The sequence below is a fragment of the Cnephaeus nilssonii genome, assembly GCF_951640355.1.
Source record: "Cnephaeus nilssonii genome assembly, chromosome: 12".
Taxonomy (NCBI): Eukaryota; Metazoa; Chordata; class Mammalia; order Chiroptera; family Vespertilionidae; genus Cnephaeus; species Cnephaeus nilssonii.
In genome coordinates this window covers 17050793-17078322 of record NC_137083.1, presented here as the reverse complement: position 1 = coordinate 17078322, position 27530 = coordinate 17050793, and positions in this window count along the sequence as shown.

The following is a 27530-nucleotide window of genomic DNA, read 5'->3' as shown; positions in this document are numbered from 1 at the left end:
AGCTTGGGCTGGGGGTGCCTCAGGCTGCCAGGGCCTGCCCCCAAGCGCGATGGCTCTCAAGCCAGGCCGGTTTGGGCTGGGGTCTCAGGCCGTTAGGCCACGCCCCCAAGCCTCGTGATGGCTGGCAAGCCACACCGGCTTGGTCTGGGGGAACTCAGGCCTCCAGGCCTTGCCCCCAAGCCGCGCGATGGCTCTCAAGCCCCGCCGGTTTGGGCTGGGGTTTCAGGCCGCCAGGCCTCGCCCCCAAGCCGAGCCAGCTTGGGCTGGGGGTGTCTCAGGCTGCCAGGGTCTGGCCCCCAAGCGCGATGGCTCTCAAGCCCCGCCGGTTTGGGCTGGGGTCTCAGGCTGCCAGGGCCACGCCCCCAAGCCGCGGGATGGATGGCAAGCCGCACAGGCTTGGGCTGGGGGAACTCAGGCCTCCAGGCCTCGCCCCCAAGCCGAGCCAGCTTGGGCTGGGGGTGTCTCAGGCTGCCAGGGCCTGGCCCCCAAGCGCGATGGCTCTCAAGCCCTGCTGGTTTGGGCTGGGGTCTCAGGCTGCCAGGGCCACGCCCCCAAGCCGCGGGATGGCTGGCAAGCCACACAGGCTTGGGCTGGGGGAACTCAGGCCTCCAGGCCTCGCCCCCAAGCCGCTTGATGGCTCGCAAGCCCCGCCGGTTTGGGCTGGGGTCTCAGGGCGCCAGGCCTCGCCCCCAAGCCGAGCCAGCTTGGGCTGGGGGTGTCTCAGGCTGCCAGGGCCTGGCCCCAAGCGCGATGGCTCTCAAGCCCCGCCGGTTTGGGCTGGGGTCTCAGACCGCCAGGGCCTGGCACCCAAGCCGCATGATCCCTGGCCGAGGCGGCTGCCTGGGCTGGGGTCTCATTCCTGCAGGGCCGGGCACCCAACTGCATGATCACCCAGCCAGCAGCAACGGCAGGGTGGTGCACCCCCACCAAGCTATCTTCAGGCCAGTGAAGGCAGCCTGGGCTGGAGACGCACACCCCCACCGGACTATCCACAGACAGGCTGAGATGGCAGCCTGGGCAGGGGTCTCAGCTTGGCTGGACTGAGGCAGCAGCCTGGGCTGGGGTCTCAGCCTGGCCAGGGCCCCATCCCCTGCCAGCGGTGGCAGCCTGGGGTCCCAACCATTGAGTCACATCAGCCAGACAGATATGGAGGAACCTTAAATGTTTCTTTTTTTTATAATATATATTTTATTGATTTTTTACAGAGAGGAAGGGAAAGGGATAGAGAGCTAGAAACATCTATGAGAGAGAAACATTGATCAGCTGCCTCCTGCACACACCCCACTGGGTATGTGCCCCCAACCAAGGTACATGCCCTTGACCAGAATCGAACCTGGGACCCTTGATTCTGCAGGCCAATGCTTCATCCATCCGCTGAGCCAAAACAGGACTGTCCAATATGCTAAAGAAAAAACCCTATCTAATAAAGAGGGAATATGCAAGGGAGGGCATTTGGGGGTGACCGGGGTATCAGGGACTGGCAGGGAAGTGGTTAGGGGGTGATCAGGCTGTCAGGCATAGTGGTTAGGGGCAATCAGGAAGGCAGGCAGGCGAGTAGTTGGGAGCCAGCAGTCCTAGATTGTGAAAGGGATGTCCGACTGCCTGTTTAGGCCCGATCCTATGGATCGGGCCTAAACAGGCAGTCGGACATCCCCCAAGGAGTCCCAGATTGGAGAGGGTGCAGGTTGGGCTGAGACACACACACACACACACACACACACACACACACACACACACACACAAACACACACACGTGAACGAATTTCGTGCACCGGGCCTCTAGTTATTAATAACAAACTACAATGTTCGCTAATGACTGATGACTATAATCTGGTTGCATTCATTTCCCTTACGCACAGGCGCACCATTTCTCTCCACTAATACCAGCAGCGAATATTTTAGCAGCCCATCGCCACGTCATTAGTCTTGTACTGACTTGTTTGGTGTGCGCAACAGGAAATATTTCACTTGGAGAACAAGAAAAATCGGTTTATTTGCGTTACGCTTATTAATTTGTGCAGTTATTCAGTGTCTGGTAAGTTAATGATCAAGAAAAAAATATTAATTTTTATTAAAATGTTTTATTATTTTATGTTAACAATTACTCACTTATTTCAGCCCTTGGTATTCAGCATGTCTCCATTGAAATAAACCTACATTTCTATGAAAATTGAAGCTTTTGTTTTTTTGCGGCCCACGTCAACTTAAACCTTGTTTATTTGGCCCGTGTTAGCCTTTGAGTTTGCCGTGCCTGTGTTACATGGATCCCAGAGTACAGCAGTCCCGGGTCCCAGGGTCGCACTGAGACTGTTGGTGAATGCCTCTTTCCGCTCTGCTCAGAGCCCCTTCCCCTGAAATCAGCCTGTGGGCTGAGCCAGAGGAGACCCCAAATGACAGTTGTCAGGTTATCCTCAGTCCCACCTCCACTCCAAAGCCAGAACCTTGTTACTGGAACAGGCCTGTGTCTCTGACTCTCCACTTTTTAGCAGGAGTCGCTTTTTGTCCTGAAAATACTCACTTCAGGCCTCTGCCACCCCAATCGCAGGCATCGTCAGACATGTCTAACGCCCAGGGGAGATGCTGAGGCAGGAACTTGGATTTTCATTCTTCTTACCTACCATATAGGCTAGTGGTCTCTGATCCAAACACATGTGCTTCTAGCAGCCCCGCTCCCCAACATGAAAAGGCCACTGTCAACATGGCTTGATATTCACGATGACTTATTTGTTGGCCGTGGAAGAAAGAGAGTGACTCCTTGGACACTTTCCAGTTTTTAAATAAACCATGACTTGAAAAGAGTCACTGTATTACATCATATCAAACTCGGAAGATCATACTCACTTCTCAAGAATTGCTTCCTGGCAAACTCCACCAGACACCAAAGTAAAAATATCGTGATGGAGCCAGATACAGGACATGTGCGGTGGTGTCATAGGGCTCTATAGTTATGGCAAAAATAAAAATGCCTTTCCTTTATTCACATGGGTCTTTAAAGCATCCCTATCGTTTGTCTGTAGAGAGGCATAGTTTAATATAGATGTTTGCAGCAACCCTTGTCAAGGTGATAGGGTAAATGTTATTACCTCCATTTTACAAATGAAAAAGCTGTTACACAAAAAAAGTGCCTGAGATAAGATGGCTATACGTGCCATCTCTTGAACTCTGTAAAAGTATGTTACGCCTCCATGTGAACAGAGCAGAGGAAAATCGACCCCCGGGTTATTTCACGCCTCCCCATCTCCCACCCGCTCTCCCTGGCCCACTCACCACATCCCCAGTTTGCATCGCCTGTTATTTATAGAGAGGCCTGCGATCGAGTTACGAGTGTCAGGAGGAAGGAGAAGGCAGTGGAAGGATTGCCACGAAGGTGTGCATGTGGGTTTTCCTGCAGCCACCTTTGGGACCTGCTCAGTGAGCCCTCGCAGCCCACAAAAAGCATTTTTCAGACGAAACCACCGCAACAGGTCAAGGCTCCTGCTGTAACTGCACAAACCCCAGCCAACGTGCCGTCGGGATTTGTTTTAGAGATTTCCAGGCTTCAGCAATCGAGCTACCAAGTCACCGAATTCTTCTTGCTAAGAATCTACTGGAAAACTTCAACTTGTGGCGATCGTGGAGGCGCTTGCCCTCCGATAAAACCTGAAAGGCCACCTGGGATGACTCGTCCACGTTACAGATCAGAAGGGAAGGATCTGTGTAAGGAAGCAGCGCAGACTCTCCATCCCGCCTTCTGGTACGCCAGACCTCACTCTCTCACTTTGCCTTTTCACACCGGCCCTTCAGCCAGGCTTCACCCTGCCGCTCACTCTCTGCTTGGCCAGCCCTGTGGTCAGCCACTCCGCATCACCAAAGCGATGGAGAGAGTGTAAGACTGATTTGTCCTCTACTCCTGCACAGAATGATCCTGAGGGGTGCTGTTTAAAACCTTCTCGTAGATGGGATGGAAAATAAATATAAGTCACATGTTAATTATCAAATCAACAGTAAATATTTCTAAAAATAAGCCCATCGTTTTAAAATGTTGAGTTTTATTATAATCAAAACTTTGAAATATAATATAAAATTTTGTTTTTTGATGAAATAATGACAGAATAATAATACCTTGGTGACAATAATTTTTTTTTAAAAAAACTGTCCTGAGAAAAACATAAAAAGCGTAATTGATACTGACTACAAACAGTAAATTTACTGACTTAAAATTCATAGAAAAACTCATTTACGCCAAGAGAATTGAATTTCAGAGAGGCAATGGCCATAATGAAGAAAGTTCTATGAACTGGTGAGGAGTCATTTCCAGGTTATATTGTTAGGCAAACAAGTGAAATTCAAAATAGTACATATAGAATGTTATCTATTGTGTAATAATATCATAGGAATAAAAACATCTCTTAACTGCTTACTAGGTTTGTTACTATTGATGTTGTAATTCTGAAAGTGTTATATATTGCAGTTTGGGATAAATGAGTAAATACAGTGATGTTGTCAGGAACCTAGAGTTTCATTGTGGGAGGAAAGGGATATAAAATGGAATAGGGGAAAACTCCTGTGCTGTTGAATTTCATTGGAACTATCAATACTGAGTTTTTAAAAAATTATCTTAGCTCTATTTATTGAAAGGGCCTAGGTCTCAATTTCTAAATACCGTTCTCCACTAAAAGGGGCTCAGGACTGTTTGGAGAAATAACTGATTCCAGAGCAGGGGGAGCCCGGAACAACTCCTTGTACCACAAAGCAAGGAGGTACTCAGATATCAACAGGACACAGGAGCTGGCTTTTGCAGTGGCACACGTGGGCTACATTTGGAACATTGCTGGCGTGAGAAAGAGTAACGATGGCCATGGATTTTGTCACATTGAGCAGGACAATCCTGAATGTGGGGCGTGTGCAGGACAACATGCTTGGACTCTTGAATGGACTCAGTGTCTTGAAGCACAGAGGGAGGTTATGGGATTGTTCTAGACTGAAGGAGACTTAAGAAGGACCAAAGAAGATTGGAAGGTGCACATAATTTCAAAGGCATGCAAAGAAGCCCAAGGGAATCATCCCAATATAAAAAAATTCACAAATTCATTTTTTTAACCTTTTGTACTTGGATGTCGAGTGTGACTCGACACGGTTAGCATTAGAATAAAGGAATCGAGAAAAAAGCAAGCTAGTGCAAAGGGTTAAAAAAGTGCAAAACTCCTCAAGGTTACCAATTGTGCACTCATCTCTTCCTAATGGAAATACAGCAACTTTTATGATTAACATACTAACGAAGGTCTTGCAATCTACTCTAATATTAGCACTGTAAAAGTTAAGGATAGATTTGCTTTTGCTAGTGACCTCTGGTTTATGGTAAATGTTCAAATTTATTTTGTTTGTTTGTTCGGGTCAGAAATACCCGGGGACACCAGTTACTTTTGCTTATCTCAGAGGACAACGTACTTTTTCTCTCGACTGTGGTGGCTTATGTGAACCATAACATAAGATACTAAAGAGTATCAGTTTTGCATCTACAAGAGAAAGAATAGCCATGCGTAAAGTAAAGTATGCAAAAATTAAAACAAATTAAAAAACTACAATAGATGTTTGGGGATAATTTTGGAACACGCAATATGGACTTTATGTTAGTTGATTCTATTAAATTAATGTTCACCAAATCATTTTTCCCTTCTTACCTATGAACCCAACAACTAAGGATTTGGTTTCTGTAGAATAGTGTTCTTGTTCTTGGGATAGACACGTTGAAGTGTTTAGGGTGAAATGCCATGATTATGTATCCTATTAATGATTTGGGGAAAGGGAAAGGTCTTAAATAGCTGGGCCAATTGTGGAAAGATTTGATGAATTTATGAAAGGCATATATGAGCTTTTGTTTTACTCTTCCTTTAATTTTTCTGTGGGCTAGAATAGGTTCTTCTTTTTAAAATTAAAGAAGTAATGGTCAACCAAAACCCCCATAATAGCAATAGGTTAAAAAAAAATGGCATGCAGAAAAACAAGATGATCAATAAATCAAAATTTTTGTGGTCAACTTTCCATTGAAGAGAACTGATCTTGGTGAAAGTAATTCAATAGAAGAGATATAGTGAGAAAAATCAGAAGGGTTTTAAGTATGCTATATAAAAATGTTTGATCAGGTGATTAAATTGAATTAAAGAAGATTGTGAAAAGTCCTCAATGTTGGCTCAATTCCATTAAAATATTGTAGTCACCAGTCATTTGTTCAAATATCTATATTGTCTAACTAGGGTACGTGGGGAAGGGGTCTCTCTAAACATGAATGTATTTCTTTGGTCAAAATGTCTTGGTGGGGGGGTGGGGGAGAGAATAGTATACACTTGTCCTGAGAATGTGACAAATACTAACTTTTAAAAACCTGCACCTTGGAGTTGTTAGGTCAGGTGGCTATGACTAGCCAGTTAGTGAGAAGTCAACTTGGGAGAAGGAGGAGAGAAACCTGGAGGAAAGGCCTGATTCACAGACTTTCACTGAATCCCAGGGAGCGGGAGTCAGCACAGGTTAGCCACTCTCCAGTCTTCCCTGCAAGCAGTTTCAGGGTTCTTGACTGAGAAGCAGGCTCCAAAACTTTTAGGCTCCTACCTGATTCTCATTCAGCGCTGTGAAGAAATAACCATTTTATAGATGAGGAAACCGAGGCTCCTAGAAGTAAAGAAACTGTCCCAAGCTAACAAAATCAAGCAAGACCCCATCCTGTTATCCCCTTAACTGCAACATGTTTTAAAATGTAAAGGAATGTTGGAGGTCTCCAGGGGAAAAGGTCATATTCAGCATAATTCTGGCTCTGCTTTCTATACTAGACTCTGTGTTCTGTAATAATACTGATGAAATGAAGGAGATGGGTCTTTCTTAAAAAAAAAAATGATCTTTGATTTTATTTTCCAGTTGTCGTTACGAAGTGGAGAAACCAGGGTTTTGTTTTGCTATTAAATAACTGCTAACACATAACACAGAGATCAATGAACCGTTGCTCTGTAAAAGATGCACTCAGAACAATAGGCATCCTGCCATTTGATAAATGGTTAAGTGATTTGATAAATTATTTTAAATTTTTGAAGATTATGGGTGAATCCATACGAACTTCACAACAGTGTTCTTAGACCGTAAAACTTAATCCTGCGCTCCATCATGTTGTGGCAGTTGTTTGTGCCTATAAATTACCATCAAGTCATCCCACAGAGCAGAGGCCTGATTTAATAACACCGTGGTATCCTTCTTACCCGTTACAAAATCATTGAAAGCCACGGTACACTTTGCCCTGGGAAGTCAGCATGTGAAGAGACCACATCAGCTTGCCTGGTCTGGCCGAGGAGCCCGGCCTATGAATGCCTGTGTTTAAACAGACAGGGAGGGGCTGCGGGAGTGGGAGGGTGAAGGTGGGGGCGCCCCATGAAATGAGGCCTTCACTTCAAAGGGGCGGCTGGCGAGTGCAGGTGGGCGGCTCCCTGGGGAAGGTGCGGGGGACAGTGGCTCTGCTGGAACACACATGTGGCCGGGCAGCAAAGGAGGGGGGCTGGGAGATCAAAGGGAAACCTGAAAATCACAGGTCACCCCCGACCTGCACCTCTCCACTAGGATTACAATGTCAGGCATTTGAAAGGGAGCGCCTGACCTTGACAAGGTCAAGAGCCACAGACTCCGTGAGTCTGTAATGGATCCGAGGCGGCCAGTTTCATTACTGCCAAGTGCAGAATCCATTCCGGCCCAAGACACTCGGGGTGGTTCCCGCAGCCCGGGTCAAGTTCGCGGGGGACACCTGCACGCCACAGGCTCCCAGGGGCTCCTCTGAAGGATCTCCAGGAGCCCAAGCAGCCTGTCCGAGGGCTCATTTAACGCGCTGCTAAAGAAGGATGCTCCCGAGTGGCCCGGTCCATCCAGCCAGAGAGAGGACCACCTCCTCCTCCTTTGGCCTGGCACCAGAACGCAATCTGGCCGCGATTCCATTTATAAACATTTCCTGTACAAATGACATCCAGTTTCAAAGCAGCACTCTTTAAGCCCTGGTCTCTCTTCTTGGTGAGAGAAAAAGAGCCTGTCTCTAGGTTTCTTTATTTGTTTTTGTTTGTTTGTTTGTTTTTGTTTTTAATTGATTTTTACAGAGAGGAAGGGAGAGGGATAGAGAGCTAGAAACATCGATGAGAGAGAAACATCGATCAGCTGCCTCCTGCACACCCCCTACTGGGGATGTGCCCGCAACCAAGGCACATGCCCTTGACCGGAATCTAACCTGGGACCCTTGAGTCTGCAGGCCGACACTCTATCCACTGAGCCAAACCGGTTTCGGCTCTAGGTTTCTTTAGATGGAATTTCCCATATGGAATTTCAGCAGAATCGAGTCAGGTGAACCGCGTATCTTATGCAGCCCTGTGGTTATGGCGCAGGACCTGGTGGGGGTCGTTTCCTTACACATCACGAAAAGCAAAGCATCTGGTCGTCCACGTTGTTAATGAACTGTGTGACGATCATCAGTGGTGCATGGGCCTTTGTGTTCTGGTTTCTTCCTTTTGAAAGCCCCTAATCCAGTCTCGACGGAGGTGTACAGTATCTATGAAAAATTTTGACTAGTTCAACGTAACATTTTAAATAAGCTGGTTAAGGACTAAACAAATCAGCCAAATGTTTTTCCCATTCCAAAATTTAAAATTTTGATGGACTTCTACTGTTTTGCTTTAACTAAATACATTGAAAACATCTGCAAAATGTAGTTGCAATTTTGAGGTTCCTTGGAGGAAAGACCCTCGAGACTGAAAAGAATGCATTTTTTTTCGAGCTGTAATCACACGTATGCAGGTGATATAAGCCGCCATAACTCAGGCCTTTCCCCCCTTAGCAGGTGCTAAAAAACTGGACAACACATATAACAACAGATTTTGCTCTGTGGATAATATGTGAGGCTTATTACATTTCATATCTCATCTTGCCTGGTTCAGTGTGTCCATCAGCAAAACTCCACAAAAATAACAAATCCTGTCCAATACTTGTTTAAGCCGTGTTCTCTCTGCCTGGGTACCTAGAAATGTCAGCTTATTTGATTTGATTACAAAAGAGCAAATCAATCAAACACTATGGCCAGAAAATTTCAAGCTATGCACACTCAATAAAATTATTCATTTAGTTGCCAGAAAACATGCCAGATACTCTGGCAGAAAAATCAAAATTATCTGATTCTATTTGATTAAAACTGATGTGAAACCAATGGGGAGAGAACATCAATTGTTGGAAGTGATATTCCAATAGGGAAACAGCTCACATAAGTTTTCAATTGGATAATGTTTAAGACCCATAATTCGAAAACCCAGGTCTTTAGCGACAGGGACTGAAACAAAATCAGGTCCATTATATAGGTCTCTACTTCTGAAATGCAGGTATCAACTTTTTATAATAATAACTCATTGCCCAATGGATGCGTGAGGTGGTTTACTGTGGGGAGGGGCTTGGCAGGGAGGGACAGGGGTCCAGCTGTATGGGAGCAGGTGTGAGGTAGCAATGCTCACACCTGCTCCCATTCAGCCTAAGCAGCCACCACTATGGCAGGATTTTGGCTGTGCTTTATCTGTCCTGATTCCTGCCCAGGTTCTTTTCCAGCTTTCCCATAGATTCTGTCAGCCTAGATATACTTTTAATAGATTCAATTTCAGCTTAAATCAGCCACATTTGCACTGTTGTTTGCAACCAAGAACCCTAAAAGGAAAAAAGTATGATACAAAAAGTACAAAATATGAGAAGGAGGTATGGCAAACAGAGAAACGGACGATGTAGATGCATTTGACTGGAAACTATAGGGAAGAAATAAACAAGAACCCAACTAATGCATCTAGCTGGCAACTTTCTTAGGACAGTGGTCGGCAAACTCATTAGTCAACAGAGCCAAATATCAACAGTACAACGATTGAAATTTCTTTGGAGAGCCAAATTTTTTAAACTTAAAACTTCTTCTAACACCACTTCTTCAAAATAGACTCGCCCAGGCCGTGGTATTTTGTGGAAGAGCCACACTCAAGGGGCCGCAGTTTGCCGACCACTGTCTTAGGAGGTTGTGACAGGGCTGACACAACAGTACTGTAGGGTGCTGAAGCTGTTGCATAAAGTGAAATAGGAGAAATGTATGATGTTGGAACATGACTGTTTATTTCTCAAAAAGAATGGAAGGGGTGGGGAGAAAATCTGGGCAGATGGTAGGCAATTTGAAAGCTGAGCTCTTGAGCGTGATTCATCTGCTAAATCCACCAACTTGGGGATCTCCTCTTGTCTGAGTTAATGCACTTCCCGGTATCACCCCACCTTGAGTTGCTGTCAGTTTCCAGCAAATCCATCTTAATGGCATGCCAAGAAATTGGGTCCTCATTTGTTCAGAAGATTGAGGGCCTGCTATGCATCCCGTTGCCCAAAGTGGGACCCCAGAGAGCCTGCCTCCCTTATCTTGGGGCTTCTCCACACACAGTGCTAACTGAATTTTGTCTTGACTCATATGGAGGGGGGCCAGGCATTCAAGGGGTAGACTGTCCAGGCATGAGTCACCCCTTCATCAGGACTCATACTTGGTTCTCTTGGCAGCAACGCCCTCCAGGACGCTTGGCCATTTATTTTGCATTAGATGCCATGGCCCAGGCCCACAGGGCCCTGCCTCATGCCCCCTCCCTCAGCTCCAGCTATGGCTCTGTAGTGGGGGAAGCCAGGCAGCCTCTTAGTGGCCAAGTGTGTGCACCCGGGACCTATACAGTTAATATCCCATGAAGAGTTAACATCCTGTGGGGTAAATCTTTGACTGATGGGAAGTGGGGGTTGTCAGATAAATTCTCCTCCTTTCTCTGCTCAGAAGAACTTTCCTAAAATGCAATTGTCCTTATGGCCTCTCAGAAAATGGCTCTGGAAAGGGGAGGGGAGACGGTCATTCACTCTTGCTACCCAATGTGGCCAGTCCTGTAATGCACTTCCTTGTACTTGCTCTCCCTCCTCTGCCTCATTTTCTGTTTCCCTCCTTCCTGCTCCTGTGGATTGCAATTCCTAGTAATGTATCAGAACGCAAGCTTTTACTGGCTCTATTTTCTACAGAATCAGGGCTAAAATACTCCCCCCGCAACTCCAATATTTAAAAATAGATCCCTTATGTCCAATCATCCTCTTAAATTTCAGCCTTGGCTCCTAACTTGGAAAAAACTTTACTATTTATAAAATGTCTTTTCCAGTTATGCACACACATGTACTTTGGCTAATTTATCTCAGGATTCCTGATGGCCCACCCTTGCCCCCCACTCCAGAGAGAGACTCTGACCTTTGCAAGTACTGTATATTAGCCTTTGGAACCCCATCTTGACAATCTTATCTTTACTTATTATTAGTCTGAATTGAGCTGACAGTGGCAGATGTCATCACCAGAAGACACTATGTCAGAGCTTCTTCATCTCTTCTAATAAGTCAGATAGCAAATCTGCACATAAGTGTACCAACTACCATGTCCTCTCCTCACTAACATCTATTTTTCCAAGAGTATTGATGAGAAATAAAGTGATTCAGTGTTGTAATTGCTTGTTTTTTGATATAGGCCCCTCCTGTCATAGGAGAGGTAAGGTTAGAGTTAAGGCTACCAGACCGCTGTACCGATTTTTCGGTAATTTCCGAATCTGCCGCTATACCGCTTTACCTAATTTTCTGTACTTTGCCTAGTACCTATTTTCTACAATGTCTCCAAGTTCCATCTTATTCTAACCACTTGTTTGCATGTAACTAACATTTTTCTACATCATGTTGATTTTTTTCTCTTTAATGCTCAGGAGCCCAGGTATAGGGGACAGTTAGGTTCAGGGCCTCAGGTCTGGTAGGGTTAAGGTAAAAAAATGTCTATGGTTAAAAAAAAAAAAGTTTCCATACCTGCCATACCTGAAGCATCCCAGTTAACGTGGACAAGGCTACCCTGCCGAAACTTCTCCTATTGAGGCTCTAACAGGCCTTCTGCAGTTTCATAGTTATTTTCTTTTTCTTTTAAACATATATTTTTATTGATTTCAGAGAGGAAGGGAGAGGGAGAGAGAGACAGAAACATCAATAATGAGAGAGAATCATTGATTGACTGCCTCCTGCACGCCCCACACTGGGGTTCAAGCTCACCACCCAGGCATGTGCCCTGACAAGGAATCGAACCGTGACCTCCTGGTTCATAGGTCATGCTCCACTCAGTGTCGCTGGCCAGACTTCACTTGATAAAAGTGCAAATAACACACTCTTTTTGCCTTATCCCACACATTTCCTGAATCCAAATATCACCATCAATGATGCAGCAACTGATCTGAATTTAGGAGAAGAATCAACATTTCATTTCTAAATGATGGGGATTAGCAAAGACATTGTTTTCCCCCAACAAAGATTTGGACTAAACGGTTCATTCTATCCACTATGTTGATGCTCCAAGTTTCTGCTAGAAAACATTTATCTCTAAATAACAATTTCAGCCTATTTACAGAAATAATCGGAGACAGAAAGAGTTTAATCACTCCTATATGTAAACAAAACTCTGGTAATCAGCCCAAGAATTCGACGACTGGTATGACAAAATGCTAAAAGAAACCCCAAACCCGAAAACAAAACAAAACAAAAAAACATGGTTGGCTCAAGTTAATAGCTCAATTTCGAAAACGGAGCGGGAGAGACTTTTATAAAATAGAAGCTGCACATAAAATCAAGGTCCCAGGAGACAGTGGGACAGAAAAACACCAGGATGACGTTAGCTGTGCCCTCAGCCATTCACATGATATATTCTCTGGGTCTGAGCAAAGTGGTAGCCTTGGACACCAGCCCCAAAACCCTGTCCTCAGAGAGCCGGTGGGCTTGGCAACCAGCCATCCGGCTAAGCGCACACAGCAGGCAGCTATCCTGAGAATACACCTTTCCTCTGAAGTGGGTAGCAATGCCTACTCCAGATTAGGAAGTTTGGAGGGTTTTAAATAAAATGTAAAGCTGTCAAACAATGATCATAGAGCTGGCACAATGTAATTCTTCAATAAATTATCATTATTTTCTTATCCTTGTTGTAGAAAAATCACATGTGCTCACAATGTGTTTAGTTCAGATAATGTCCTTATTCTACGTACTCTCCCCCGCCCCTGACTATAGAGTGTAGCCTCATGTTGCCTTACCTTCCCTGTTTATATGGAAATCAGACATTATTCTGTCCTGCTTTTTTAAAGAGAGCAACTGAAGCTAAATGTTTTTACTCACATCATCTTGCTGGGCCGAAGCAGAAGATAAACTAGTATTTAATAATATATGCTAATCCAGTGTTCCTCAAGGACAGTATTTCCCTTCACGGAAAATTCTGGGAACTTGTAGGCACATCTTTAGATGTGCCAATATCTGAGGAATTCTAATGGTATTTAAGGTAGGGCAATAGATGCTAGACAGTCCAGAATTACTAAAAAACAACAACAAAAAAAAAACCTCACATTCCTCTGAATGTTCAGATATTTTTCTGGACATTCTTATGAATCAGAAAAACATATGTTATACCTGCTCACAAACATCTGAGCCAAGACCCAATTTTTTCATATATGAAGACAGAATACATATGAACACACTGCTTTAAAAACTCAGAGATACAGAACAGAAATTATTTCCCAACTGGAATGGGAATATTTCATTATTTTAACAACTAATATATCCATATTGGAACAAACCATCCATCAGCCCTGCAAATGTACCTGTGTACTTTCTTTTTTTAAATTGAGGCTACAATGAATCACCAAGATCAACTGAACATTTTACAAGAAACACGTTAATGGAATTGTCGAAAAAGAATGATCATCCTTGTAGGAGTCAGAAGGGAAGTGTGAAAGCTATTAATATTGCATTGGAAGTTTTAAACAATTTTTTAATCAGAAAGATCATCAAATAGCACTAATGATAACAGATGGGGTAAGACACCAATATTAGAGAGTAATCTTACCAGGTGTATGATCGGCTTTTAGTGACGGGGGGGGGGGGGGGGGGGATCTAACCAAAAGTATTGCCCTCCATTGAAGAATGATACTGTTTTGTGAATAACCAATAAGATGGTGAAAGATGGCAAAATTCAGCTGTGTGATAATTAGCAGTCAGATGGACATGTATTCTGCAAATAATGAGGCTTTTTACTTATGTAACAGTTTTAAGGAGAAAAATGATTTTTTTTTCATTTTAGACAATGGATACAAAAGAGTTGCCAATGTTTGATTTGTTATACAAAAGGTAAAGTTACAACTATAATTGGTTAGAACAGTGGTCGGCAAACTCATTAGTCAACAGAGCCAAATATCAACAGTACAACGATTGAAATTTCTTTTGAGAGCCAGATTTTTTAAACTTAAACTTCTTCTAACGCCACTTCTTCAAAACAGACTCACCCAGTCCGTGGTATTTTGTGGAAGAGCCACACTCAAGGGGCCAAAGAGCCGCATGTGGCTCGCGAGCCGCGGTTTGCCGACCACGGGGTTAGAACATAGTATAAAAGGTAAAGTGAGGGGCAATGGGGGGATAAAGACACATATGTTATACCTTAATCAATAAAGAAAAAAAAGGTAAAGTGAGGCATGTTAAAAATGTTTAGTTTATTTGAGGGAAAAGTGGGCAGAATTCAATCTAGCAGGTAAAAAGGAGCTCCAAGAAGTTGCACAAAGTGAGAGATGTTTGTAGGCAGAAGGGAGCAGGGACACGTTATAATAGGAAAAGGAAAATACACCCCGGGTTGGTTATTGCAAAGCTGCTTTCCTTAAAGACAGCGGTTTCCCACCAGTGTGCCACCGAATGCTGGTGTGCCGCAGAACGTTTAAAACCCGCAGTACCTGACCGCTTAGCCAGGGGCACTGACCTCTTTCCCCTTGGAATCTAAGGGAAATCTTAGCCTCTACAGCAGCGGTTCTCAACCTGTGGGTCGGGACCCAGAGGTTGAGAACCGCTAACAGGGTCGCCTAAGACCATAGGAAAACACAGATATTTACATTACGATTCAAAACAGTAGCAAAATTACAGTTATGAAGTAGCAACGAAAATAATTTTATGGTTGGGGGTCACCACAACATGAGGAACAGTATTAAAGGGTCTCGGCATTAGGAAGGTTGAGAACCACTGCCTTAGATCGTCAAATATAAAAATGACAACAGCCAACACAATTGCCATCCATTGTGAATGAATCAAAATTATACTTTTTTTTTTTTGGTCAGAATATATTTTGTGGTGTGCCACAGAATTTTAGTAATTAGATCGTGAGCCATGAGGTGACAAAGGCTGACAATCGCTGCTTTAGGGGGGTTTCGGGGATCTGTCAAACAGATTTCTTACTGGTGCTTAGCAGGAGACTTCTCATTGGCTGGTGTAGGATTCCATTTCTGGGAAAACCGAAAATTGTAACTCCTGTTTTGGTGATATGTGACTCTATTTTGATCTCATGTCTTATTTTTTTTTAACAATAGATTTATAGTTTTTAAAAAATAGCACCAAATATTTTAAGAATTCATGATGTTATTTCTTGACAATTAATTACTAAGAATTGTACTGAGAGACTCAGCAAATCAATAGTTGCTACCAGCTCTATTTATAACATGAGATTAACCCCTTAAATGATAGATTATTTTATAAAATGCTCAGTGATAGGAAGAAGAGTTTGTATATCTTACCCTACAAAAGTAAATAAATTGACCTTTCAAAGGAAATCATTTGAGTGTTTTGGCTTAATATTTGATACTATTGTTGAATACTATTATTGATTTTTATTTTACTAGATGAAAAATTAAGCAATAAAACTAAAATATTATGAAATTACATTAACCCTTTTAAAATAGATTTAAAAGCTTAAATGAAATCTTTCTTAAGCCAGAAGGAAATGAGATTAAAGAAGAAAAAAAAACACCTAATGAGAGTTAATGGACAATTTTACATAATTTTAAAGTAAGCTTGCCCACAGAATTTCCAGAGCTTCTGTTTTTACAGTAATGAGAAAATGGTCGGCTTAAACTATTGATTTGAAAATATACTACTCCCAATTGGAAGCTGTTAAAAAGACTTGATGATGACATTTAAAGATTTATATGATCTTTACAATAGCATTTTCTGGGATTTATCCATTTTAAAAATGAAATGGAACGTGTTAGCCAGCATTTCAGAAAGAATTAACTGAGCTAAAAATTGACTTTGAGAGTAAAGCATAATTTAACTAGGACAACTACAAAAGAATTGGATCTATTAAGGCTTTTATACTTCTTGGGAAAGATCTCAATGACTTATTTATAGCATTTCGAATTACATATGTGGTTGAAAATGGCTTCACTGAAAAGTGAAGATGTTGCAAAATATCAAAGCAGCATTGCGTTAGAACAGAAGAGATTGGAGGTTCCGTGTTTTTACAGATTTACAGCAAAATCCTATTAAATTACCAGATATACATGAAATGCTCAGTTTCAGTGCTAAGATTGTTTTTAAGATACTTCATATAGTTGCCGCAGTCTTAAAATATTTTGAATCATAATGACAAGCAACCTCAGCTATGAAAATTCTATTTTGAAATTCCTTGTCCTCGTGTTGTCTGCTGTTTCCCACTCTCCCTCTGGTCCTGTGGCCCCAAGCCCAGGCCCTGCTGCCCTCATGGGCTTGTTTTTGTTCTCTCTGCCCTGTTCCTCAGCGCAGGGTATGGTGCCGGGGGCCTGTTCCCGTTTCTACTTGTCAGTCCTCGCGTGTGTTTCTCTAACCAATAAGCATATTTTAAAAATAAATAACGAATACTCCCTTATCACATCTCACACTGTGACCATATGTTATTTGGCCAAACTTGATACTTTTGTTATCCAAGTGTTCCGTTACACGGTGGGTTTATTTTTCTATTTCTCCGAGTTACCCTTACTCCTGGGGAACAGCCCCTTCTGACAGCCTTACTGGAAGCGTGGGTGTTTCCAGGGCTCCTTCTTTGGGGGACCCTGAAATCCTCGTGTGTATGGGGTGGGGGGAGTTTCTCTCTCCACCCTTGTGAGAGAGCGCCAAGCGCTCCGCAGATTTCTAGCTTCTGAGCAGCAGCTGTTTGACTTCTAAGCTTCCTGGGTTGGTGTCACTTACAGCTCCACTCAGGTTGGTTTTTTGGGGGGTTTTGTTTTAAATATATTTTATTGATTTTTTTACAGAGAGGAAGGGAGAGGGATAGAGAGCTAGAAACATCGATGAGAGAGAAACATCGATCAGCTGCCTCCTGCACACCCCCACTGGGGATGTGCCCACAACCAAGGTACATGCCCTTGACCGGAATCGAACCTGGGACCCTTCAGTCCGCAGGCCGAGGCTCTATCCACTGAGCCAAACCGGTTCTGGCTCCACTCAGGTTTTGACGGGGAAGGTCCACCCTTCAGGGCCCTTCTCTGCTCTCTGGGGTCGCGGTGCCCAAGTCTCCGATTGCCTTGGGAGTAATCTAATGTCCTAAAGCCAATGTTTGTTTCCTCTGCCCAGTGTTTCTAGATGAATTCAGTACGCGTGTTCGACGTTCATTAACTTCTCTGCTAATTGCCAGAAGCCCAAGTCCTGCTGTGTTAGCTGAGAGCAATTCCGGGAGGACTCATCCCTTCTCTCCCGTATCTAACACCACTGCTCACCAGGACCGGAACGAGTGCTTCCTCGCACAGTTCCTCCACTCAGCCTGCTTCCCTCGCTGCACCAAGCCGCATGTTGACCCCCGTTCTCTGGACTGGGGTTCAAGCAATCGAGCCTCGATGGTGATGGCATGTTCCCCTTGAGGGCCTAATTCAAGATCCCATCTTGACCTTTGATACTAAGACTTAGTAATAAATGATGCTGTTAAAATCTCCCCGGAGGCCTGAAGGCTATCAAAGATTCTACTCGCCCTGGTTCACAGAGCTATCACGACGTCAAAGGCAATGATTTCTCTGTAATTTGACATTGCATTATCAGCTCTTTTTACCTTGATTTCCTACGGGGGTAAATGAGACACAAAGACATTATATTTCCTGGTTCAAGGGCTACTTAGTAAGAGGTAGGACTGCAATCTATTTATTTTAATACATAGGCTGTTTTCCACAACACCCAACTATATTTTTTTAACTGAAATGCAATATGTTAGGTGGCATTGGAAGACCTTCCAGCGGTGGGGGGCATCCCTGCGTAGGGGCCTAGTGGTTCTCAAACTTCAGCCTCTGTTCCCTGTGATTCCTGCCAGGGCTCCGGTTAGGCTCCCGCGGCTCTGATCTTATTAACACTCCATCTCGTAGGAGTGGGAAGTGGTGAATCCCATGCACCTCGCTCCTCTCAGCGCTCCCTCCCAAGGTTTTCTGATCCCCTCGGGAGTGCCCACACTTCCCTCAGGGACTCACTGCCTTTGGCCGTACGTCCACATGGTGAACCTGAACCTGCCTTTTGAGTGCAGTTCAGTGTCCTCTGCAAACACATTTGCCTCACTTTGAGGATCAGATAACCTTAGCCTGACATTTTCCTGAAAAAAACAGAATCTCTAAATAAGTGGCGTCCATAAAGACTGAAGACCCGTGTGTGGGCTTCCAATTCAGTTACCCCAGCATTCACAGCTGCAAGAGGGGTGATCTAGCTGCGAGTTCTCACCCTGAGGGCTGGTGTTTGCTGGCTCAGGGGCGCGACATTCACAGGAAAACCTCAAGATCCTTTCTGCATAAGCAGGAGTTTCTGTCCCACGGGGGTGTCTACTAGTACATGTGTGCCCATCTGTAAAAGCCCTCTTTAGTTCACGCCGACACTGTTTTCTGGAAGGAAAATAGGGCATGCCCAACACTAGTAATGCCAATCGGCACTTGGATTTTTCAAAGTTTTCTCTCTTTGCTTTCTTTGCTCTGTCATCTACCTACGAGGGATAATTGGTTGGTCAGTAAATAAAACTGCTAAAAACAAACGATCAAATACATAGTTGAACTCCTAACATTAACCGTTCAAAAACTAGGAAGTGCCATGAACCCCACCCTCACCCCATCTGCCAGCATTGCCATCCAGTTCAGGAAAAAATATTATTTGATGCTATGAACTAGCAGACTTTGTGAATCAGCATGCTCCCCTGAGGCACATAAAAGAGAAAAGGTTTTAATGGGCGATGGGTATTTTTATGCTTTTTTGAGAAATTTTAATTTTCACTTTTATCAAACTGTCAACTTACAAGGATGGAGGTGGTTACAAGCAGAAAAGTTACAGTATGTGCAAAAACCCTTGAAATTAAAAAAAAAAAATCTGGCTTATTTATGGGTATCCCAAGACAATTTTAATATTTTCTTGAGAGAAGAATACACTTCTAAAAAAGGAATGCGGATTCATACCAACAGAGGGAAAAGGCAGTTACATGTGAAGGGAAAAAAGTGGCAAACACTTTTCTTTATATTTAAATGTGGTATCATTTAGTGCAAGAGATTTCTGTCCGTTTGTTCCAGATGTTTCCTTAATTCCTGCTAATAGTCCCTTTAACCATGAATAAAGATTTGCTTCTTTCTCATTATTTCTGAGGATCAGGTTGAGCATTTCTCTTGAGAAACAACTAATGTCTTTAGGACCCGTTCTCGTGTCATGGGAAATAAAAAGCATGTTTCAAAACAGGATTTCTTTCACCTAATTTCTTTCTTAGATTAATTTACCTCTTACTCTCAGTTACACTCTAGCATTCCAGTCTCATGTAGATATTCCCCGGGGCAAAAGCAGAAAATATTCTGTTGAACTCCCCGATTATAGGAAAAATGATTATCCAGGCTTAAAGTTTGTTTTGGAAATTTCTTGAATTTCTGACAGCGAACATTTATTGGGACCTTCTCCGTGCATGTTTACTACACAATACAATGAGGTTTATGAAATAGCTTGTAAGTTGATTCTTGCCCCCAGTAGAATTACAGAATTGCAAAGAAACTCAGAGCAACAAAAAAATAACCATCTGTCCTGCATGTAAAATATTACAAATTTTTAAATAATTTATAAACTTAAAATTTATAAACTTTCAAACACCACAGTCTTGTTTCTAGGAGCACATTTGTGAGCAAGCATTCATGAAACTTTTTGACAACCATAATATTCCCACACTGCTGAAAATTGATGGTAGAAATAAACTGTTTGTTTCAATCTATTTTTTATTAGCTTTGCAATACACAAAGGAAAAAAGGGCAATGACATAAACATAAGTGAAAATTCTGTGATCTCTTGATTTGGGATCTGTACTTCAAAACGAGGATTGTTTTTGTGCTTCATGTAAAATGATGACTGCTATGAAACTGAGAGAATAAAACACAAACTAGGTGTTTGTTTCATTAAAAATAAAGTATTTTTTCTCTCTAAAACATGGGGGGAGGGGGGTCCCAGAGAGCGTGAAAGCAAGTTTACAAGATGTGTACTAATTGTGTTAGCACACTTATGTGGAAGTGTAGGACTGTCTCTACTTGTACATAGGCTCGAGTCATATCACATCTGGGATTGTGTTCATCAAAGTATCAAACAATGCTTTGCTCTGGTGGAAAGACGTGGAATGAATGCTACTCAACACTTCATATTGTTCTTGATGGTTTGAGTAGTTTTCCAGGAAAGACAAATTCCTTTTATTAATACAGTCACAGCAAGGACTGCATCTCCCAAAAGGAAAATGTTGCTTCTTGGGCCACCATTGTGGTTCCAACTTGCAGCAAGGCCTCCGGAGGGCCTCAGACAACGCCTAGGGCCCAGCGTCCTGCAGGAACAGCCCACTGCTCCCAAGAGCACCCCGAGGACAGGAATTGGAATAACATCCCGTGGAGCTTTTTTGTTCCAATGTCTACTTGCAGGAACCTATCCGTTACCACCAGTCTCTGCCTTTATCCCACCGGCTGGTAGCATGCAGCAAGCAGCAATGTTCCCCTTTGAATTCGGTATACCTGGGGTGGAGCCTGGATGTTTGCATGGCGAACAAGATTCACAGGTGATGAGACACACCCAAGTTTCAGAGCGTCTGGACTCGGTACATCCCCAGGAATATTCTCGGCAATCCTGTGCCCTACCTATCAGTCTGTCTTCAACAACCAGCCAATAAATCCAGCATCCCGAGATGACTCCTCAATGAGGTGGGGAGCCAGGCCATGTCAGAACTATGTGCCTTAGAAACATAGCTAATAGTTTAAACAATAAAGAAATTAAATAAATACAATCTAAAAAATAAATTAATTAAATTTAAAAAAGAAACCAGGCTGGACCATAGGTCCCTGTAAAAGTTACTCCAAGCTCACTCTCTACTTCAGGAAAGTCTAACAGCAGTAGAACATTCAGATCAAGAATCCAGGTTTTGGAGTCGACAGACTGTTTTTTTGTTTTGTTTTGTTTTTTAATTTCTTTATTGATTAAGGTGTTACCTATGTGTCCTTATTCCCCCATTACCCTTCTCATCCCCCTCCCACTCATGCCCTTACCCCCCTGTTGTCTGTGTCCATTGGTTAGGCTTATATGCATGCATACAAGTCCTTTGGTTGATCTCTCCCCCAGACAGACTGCTTTTGAACTCCAGTTTCATTAGTAGCCCATTTGGCCTTCAGCAAGCTTCTATTACTTTATCTATTAAATAGAATATCTACTTCATAAGAATTTTTTGAATTTTCACTTATTAATAGCTTTATTTAGATATAATTCACATACCATACAATTCACATACCTAAAGAATACAATTCTGTGTTCTTTAGCATATTCACAGGGTTGTGCTACCATCGCCACTAATTTCAGAACATTTTCATCAGCCCCAAAAGGAATTCCATACCTATTAACAGCCACTGTACATCTCTCCTTCGGTCCTCACTCTCTATAGATTTCCCCATTTGGAACATCCTATATAATAAAAGGGTAATATGCAGATAGACTGAACGGCAGAACAACCAAACAACTAATCAAAGCATAATATTCTAATGACATGCTAAGGTTGCTCAACCACTCGCTATGACATGCACTGACCACCAGGGGGCAGACTGTCAACTGGTCGACCAGTCGCTATGACGTGCACTGGTAGGTTAGCTTGCTGCTGGGGTCCGGCCCATTAGGACTGAGATGGGCCGGACATGCCGTGGAGCCCTCCCGTGGTCCCTCCCTGGACAGATAGTGCACCAGTGGGGTCCCTAAGCCTGGCCTGCACCATCTCGCAATCCGGGATCCCTCGGAGGATGTCGGAGAGCTGGTTTCAGCCTGAACTCGCAGGCCACTACCCTTGGGAGGGCACCGTACGCAGGGCTCATAGCTGGTGAGCACAAGCCTCTCCCGATTGGGACTGATAGGGTGCAAGCCCACGGCAGGCACAGTGGGGCTGGGATGAGAGGGAGTGGCAGGTAGGAGCTGCAGGCGGCATTGGATTGCGGGTTTCAGCCCAATCCCTGCAGGCCACCCAGAGAGACCCCACCGTGCACAAATTTGTGCACCGGGCCTCTAGTTTTATATAAATGGAATCATGCAGTATATGGCCCTTTGTGACTACTTCCTTTCATTTAGCTTGTTTCCAAGGTTTGTACACTTACCAATATTTATTCCTTGTTATCACCAACGGATATCACATGGTATAAATATGCCACATGTTGTTTATCCATTCATCAGCTGATGAACATTTGTGTTGTTTCCAACTTTGGGCTCTGTGTTATGAGTAGTGCCATTATGAGCATTCGAGTACAAGTTTTTGTGTGGATGCACATTTTCTGTTCTCTTGGGTGTACGTGTAGGAATGGAATTGTGGATCATATAGTAGTTATGTGTACAAGTTTTTGTGTGGATGCACATTTTCCGTTCTCTTGGGTATACATGTGGGAGTGGAACTGCGGATCATATGGAACTGCGGATCAGACTATTTTTCAAAGCAGTTGTACCATTTTACATTCCCACCAGCAGTGTATTAGAGTTCTTATTTCTTCACATCCTCATTGTCCGATTTTTTTTTAAAGCTATTCTAGTGAATATGCAGTGGTATCTCATTGTGGTTTTGATTTGCATTTCCCTAATGATGTTGAACATCTTTTCACATACTATTGGCTACCTGTATGTCTTCTTTGGATGGATGTTAAGATCCTTTGCCCATTTTTTTAATTGAATAATTTGCCTTTTTATTCGTGAGTTGTAGGAGTTCTTTATATATTCTGGATACAACTCTCTTATCAGATATATGATTTGCAAATATTTTCCCTCTGTGGGTTGTCTTTTCACTTTCTTGATAGTGCTCTTTGAAACAAAACAAAAGTAACTGAGATAATTCATGTAAGTCCTGGGCATGTAAATAAGAGCAGAAAGTATGGTCATCATTAATATTATCATTTGAAAAATTCGGGGTTCTGTCTTCCACCCTTAGCTGGTTTCTCTGGTTTCTACCCCAGTGCCTCTCTCCTGGATTTTCTTCGTGGTTGGACTGCCTATCTGGCTTTGATTCAGACTCTTCCTGACGCCCTGCCTCAGGAAACTACAGGACCTTTAGCTTGAAGCACGTGAGCTGACCCTTGCTGAATCCAGGCTCTGGAGTGTCCAGGAGGGGGCATCAGATAACCAGAAGAGAAGCCCCTGGAAAAAATGAGCCTCAGCCAAAGATCTACCATTCACTGAGCACCCGCTGTGTGACATCCTGTCTGTATTATCTCCAGTCACTGGGATAACTGTGGGCACAAGTATTATCATCCTGATGTTACAAATGAGCCTCAGAGTTCAGGGAAGTATAGTAACTTTTTCAATGTTTCTCAGTTGAGTAATTGAGGAACTGAGGTTTGACTGACTCTGAGGCCTGTGGTATTTCCTTTACGGCAGCAAGTCTCTCAAAGCAGCACCAGAGCTTTCTTCTTTCTCGAGCAGCTCTGCCCAGTATTGAAATATTAACAAGAGTGAGCTAAGAGCGTGTGTACTGGACTTGGAGGACAATGACCAACCTGGAAATCAAGTTCACTGACCACAAGGATTTGCAATAGAAATAAGAATGCAACATGCAAACAAGCAACAGACCCTGGAAGCGGGTGTGAAGTAATAATGCCTCGATCAAGTCAACCTCTTCTCTCCTGGACTGGGTTTTGATATTTATTAGTAGTAAACCCTGGCTTCACTTTTAAGAAACTTGAACCTGACCAATTTCTCTAAGTCACTATGCTTGCAATTTGAGTATCCAGCCAGGGCACAGTGAGCAGGGCTCTCAGACTGCTGTCCGGGATCCCCTGCAGCAGAACCCCTGGTGTGCTTATTGAGATGCAGATTGTAGGGCCGCCCCCACACTTCCTGGCTCCAGGCCTGGGCCTGCCCTGCTGCAGGTCTAAGCAGATCTTCACTAAAAAGCAAGAAACGGCAAGTAACAGTTTTTTCCTCATCACTGGATCCCACATATCACCCACTCGCTTAAGGCCTCTCTCTCTTTCTTATTATAGTCCTAATCACTATTTTTAAAAAGTTTATAAAGCCAGTAAAATTGATATTGTTGCTAAACGGTTAGGCTCAGTGGCTAGAGCATCGGCCTGTGGACTGAAAGATCCCAGGTTCAACTCCAGTCAAGGGCACATGCCCAGGTTGTGGGCTCGATCCCCAGTAGGGGGCATGCAAGAGGCAGCCGATCAATGATTTTCTCTCATCATTGATGTTTCTATCTCTCTCTCCCAATCCCTTCCTCTCTGAAATCAATAAAAATGTTTTTTAAAAAGATGTATATTGTTTGTCACATAGTGATAATAATAACAACATTTCAATAGCAATTATCACAGGCCAGGCATTATTCTAAGCTCTTTACCAACATATTAACACATTGAAGACTCACAACAATCTCATGTTGTTGATACTGTTGACTTCAAACCCATTACACAGATGAGGAAACAAAGGCCCAAGGTCAAGGTCATGTAGCTTGAAATTGATATTAGTCAAAATGTGAATCCACAGGCAACTGGATTCCATAAACTCTTGAACATTATAATTCTCCCCTTCAAAACATGTTTTAAAGCAAGAGATTGGAAAAAAAAAAAAAAAAAAAGCCTGTATGTCTACCAATAGGGGCCTGGGTAAGGAAATTATGATTTTTCCCAAACAATGAAACAGCAGTAAAAAGGTATGAAGAAGTTATCACTAAGCTGAAAGGCAAGATGCAGAATGTGTATAACATGCTGCCTTTATGTTTTAAAACATCTCTTTTCAAATTGATTTTTGTTAGATCTTTTATGTATTGGGAGTTTAACCTTTGGCCTTACAATTTTTTGCAGTTTGTCATTTGGTTTTTTCATGCTCATGGCATAATTTGCCATGCAACAGTTATTTTTACTTATGTTCTTGAATTAACCTTTCACTTCATGGCTTTCGGATTTTGAACCATCTAAGTAGGAAGACCTTCCCCACTTCAAGGAGACAAAAGAATTCTCCCAGTGTTTTCTTCGGGTGCTTTTAGGGTTTCTTTTTAAAATATGGGATTTTTCAATGTATTGTAAGTTTATTATGATATGCGGGTGAGGTATAAATGAGCTCACCAGTCTCAGAATGCCCACTATTAAATTGCCCTTTGCCCTCCTGCTAAGGGATGCCCTCTTTATCACAAAGTGAATTCTCCTATATATTTGGATTATATCTGGACTTGCTGTGTCCCTTTGGGGACCATGTTTTTTGATTTACAAGGCAGCCAGAGGCCTTTGCCTTTGTACTTAAATATTATTTCAGTCCTGGAGTTAAATTTATGGCCTGTTTAATGTACCATGTTATTGCCAGCATCCCTCATTATCCCGGGGACGTTCCAGGAGTATGAACAGTGGTTTTACAGTGGTGGCTTCAGAAGCCAGCAGATCGAGAGGAGCCTGCCCCTGTTGATCAAGATAGTGGGCCCTCACTTGAGGAGATCTTTGAAGTCATATCATTCTGTCCACTCAACTCCACTGGTACCCTTTGGAAAACCACAGCCAGGAGGATTGGTTAAATTCTCATCGTCTGCACCCAAAAGAGAAAGTGTACTACCTCCGGCCACTCACCTCCCCCTTGACATTGTGTGAAAGTACAAAATCAAAATCAAACGTTCCAATTTGCCAGACTCCTAACCGGGTGTGTGTCTGCTGCTGGCTCCTAAGACCTGCCCATATCCCCCCGAAACCACAACAAAATAGCAGCTTGACTGGGGAGTAGGGTAAGAGGGCCGCACTGTTCATACCACAAAGCTCCCACCGGGGCCCCTCTGACCCAAACTCCCCTGAAACCCCTAGAAAGGCCTGTTGGAATGCGATGCACTTTCTGGCAGCTTTTGAACTTTGCGGACTCCATAGAAGGCTTAAGTTACCAGCACGTGGTGGGATAGATAGCAGGGCAGGGTGCTGGCCTCCAGACCTGCGTGTGACCTGGCCAATGCTCGTGGCTCAGCCCCTGCCCCGTGGTAAGCTCCCATTGCCATGGCTGGAATGTGTGTGCGTGCTCTCTAGGCCTGAGCAGCTCGGGGGCAGGGGGAAGGGGGCCTGTCACAGATTACATTTGGAGGTGCAAAACGCTGTGGGAAGAAAACACACCAAGATGCCTAAAACAGATACCGAAGAGCGTTTGTTCTCAGCTCCATCGCTACTTCATTTCTTTGTGTATGGTTGGCAGCTAACCGCCTCAGAGAAAATGTCGTGCTTCTTTAACCTCTGGACGTCCTGGAGAGAGAAAGACCGAACACCTGTTGCCGAAAGGGTTTCCAGGAGAGGAGGCACTGCTCCCCAGCATCTCACAGGCTCATGCACTGTGGATCCCGCACTGTGGATGGATCGGGAGAGCCTGTCCTTTAGAAACCAGCATCTTCAAGGACTAGCTGACAGGTACAAGTGTCCCTTTACTGTAATTCTGACAATTTATTGTCTGAGGATTACCTCTTGTTACGTCTGAACTTCTATCAGAAAGACCTTAGAAAGTTGCAAGCTTGCATCACACTAGTACTGATTGGTTTGTCATAGTCCGAAGCACCTCTCACGAGCTCCTAATGATTCACGAGCTCTAAGTGGGAGACCCAAAGGGCAGCATTTCCGGGAACAGCCACACAGCACCATTGCACAGTGAGCTTTGCCAGCACAGCCTGTAGGTAAACACTGGGTTGCAATAAAGCCACCAGTGACTGGTTCTCTGGCTCCACTGGTCCTGGTCCTTGCTGGGGGACCCATGAGCCCTCAAATTCCCCCTGAACTGTCCCGGAGGCAGCACATTGGTTCCTTGGCCCGGTCTTCCTGGCTAGCCCTGAGCTTCCAGCCTTTCTTCCTCGCCTGCCCTGGCTCCCTGTGCTGTGCTGATTAATGCCTGTAGAAGGCGCCCCAGGGCTGCTGACTCACCGTCACATCTCTGTGTCCAGGTTGCAAATACCGGACCTCCACGCTGAGCGATGGTGTCTGGTGCTGACACCCAAGTTCCTGACACCTAGTGCTCTCAGGATCCGGGCTTGACCTGATCTTTCATTATAGCCTTCACCTAAATACTCAACGTGAAAATAGGACTTGAGGGCCATCTAAATGAGTGACAGACATCTTCCCTTGAGGCCAACCATTCACTAATCTTCTGCCCTTAGAAGAGGCTCTAAAAACCCTCTTCCATCTCAGAAGGCTTCTCAGTCCTTCGTGCCACTG